General features: G+C 42.3%; 1 pseudogene; it reads right to left on the reverse strand.

Annotated features, from left to right (window-relative positions):
• Positions 1-764: 764 nt before the first annotated feature.
• Positions 765-1,504, reverse strand: LOC107598161 (fibrinogen-like protein 1-like protein; annotated as a pseudogene).
• Positions 1,505-2,094: the final 590 nt, after the last annotated feature.

Below are 2,094 nucleotides of genomic sequence, written 5' to 3' on the forward strand. Positions count from 1 at the left end.
ATGGAAAAAAACTTGCAAATTTTCCAAGACCCCCAAAAACCCCCCCCCCCCCCAGATTTTGTATTATTACATTTTAAGGGATACAACCATTTAAAAAAAATGTTTCATGTCCGGGTCACTTTGATCTGAATATGTATGGAGCACCATTAGTGTCAAAAATACTTTCTGTAAAACTAAGTTAAATTGTTTTAAACTTATTTAAAACTTATTTAAAATATATTTGGGCTTTTCCTAATATCTCACGCACTTTTGGACTGAATTTTGTTGATGAACATGAATATGCACGTCTATTAATGAAACGTCGAAACATGACAAATTCATCACTTTGTCATGCAAGTAAAATGAATTTATTTTATTTGAAAACTTTTCAGAGTAATATTGATGTTGTTTTGGTCTTTTGTTAGAAATAAATATGTAAGTTTCAAGAATTTGAGCAATCATAAGTTATAAATTCAAATTAATTTAATTAAATTCCATTCATTCCAATGGCATTAATACTGATAATTTACAGATTATATGTTCTTATAAATTTCATACAATGATGCATTCAAATAAAATTTCTCATAAATATTGATAAATATTTATTTTGCATCCAAATTTTTTTTTTTTTTGGTGCGTTTTCAAAGAATTTCCCTTTTTTTACTGACTCATGACTTTATTGAGTGACTCTACTGATTCATGATTTTATTGATTGAGTCCAGTGATTCAATACTCTATTAATTGACTCTGATTCTTTTATTCCTTTTATTCCCTCAAACACAAATCTCCTGATTTGGGTTAATTCACGATAACTGGACAGTTTTTTTTCGGAGTGGATCAGAGTTCATCTCTCGCACACTCTCCGGAGCTAATCACTTTGAGCTGCTCTGAGGGTTTCACCATCATCCAGGTGTATTTGCTCAGGTGCTCTTTGTTGCAGTCCTTCTGCCAGTAGATGTCGTTCCTGCAGTTCAGGTTCGCGACAGCGCACGCGTCGCACCACCAGCACGCCCTGGAACTGCAGCTGGGCACAGTTCTGGAAGTAGTTGTCATTGTCAAGGTCTCTGGTGGTGAAGCGCTTGTTGTCGTGCAGGTAGTTGTCAGTGTCGAGCGTCAGAGCATCCGCCACAGTGCCCTGGAACAGACCCAGACGCAGACGGCACTGCGCCTCCTAGTCCTCCACCAGCGCCAGCTCGTACTCGCCTGTCTTGGTCACGGCGTCTTCGTCCACCAGCTTGATGCCGAGCTTGTACCGGGCCGGGTCTCGGGTCAGCCAGTGCAAGTGTTCGTTCCCCAGCCAGTGGTTCCCGCTTAGGGATCCAAAGCCATGCTTGTACTCGTCCCAGCCGCGGTCGAAGTCCACGCTGCGGTTGACCGTGATGTGCTGCACCACAGTCTAGCCGCCCACCTGCACGGCGCAGTAGACGGCGATGGGCGAGTCTCCGGGGCGGATCAGATACAGGCCGTCCCGCGCCTGACCGCCGGAGCTCTGCCACAGATTGTAACAGTCCCGCGGAAACTCTGAGACAGAACAACGGCAGAATCACAACCGAGAAACTGACTCTACTGATTCATGACTCTATTGATTGACTGTACTGATTCACGACTCTATTGAGTGACTCTACTGATTCACGACTCTATTAACTGACTCTACAGATTCATGATTCTGTTAATTGACTCCTCCTGCACGGATGGCGATGGGCGAGTCTCCGGGGCGGATCAGATACAGGCCGTCCCGCGCCTGACCGCCTGAGCTCTGCCACCGCAGCAGCCTTGGCCTCTACATAGAAATATATAAAAAAGAAAAATAGGAAGAAATGTTGTAACTGAAATAAATAAATTTTATACATTTATCTAATTTAAGTACTACAATTTCTAAACTACAATTAAATAAACCGGGATTCGGCTTTTGCTTTCTACAGTTGCCATTCATTGTGTGCGCTTTTGTATTGTAAAAAAACTGTTTTCTTAATCCCGCTCCCGCTGATTTTTCTTACCATTACCGCCGCCTCACACAAACATTCCAATATTGATTATAATTTTCGCGCATCAGGGAGCTGCTATCAATATGCGGAGTATTTAAATCACTTTGGATGCAGGGTGGCCAAATCAGCA

This window comes from Sinocyclocheilus grahami, unplaced genomic scaffold (assembly GCF_001515645.1).
Source record: "Sinocyclocheilus grahami isolate Dianchi unplaced genomic scaffold, SAMN03320097.WGS_v1.1 scaffold245.1, whole genome shotgun sequence".
Lineage (NCBI taxonomy): Eukaryota > Metazoa > Chordata > Actinopteri > Cypriniformes > Cyprinidae > Sinocyclocheilus > Sinocyclocheilus grahami.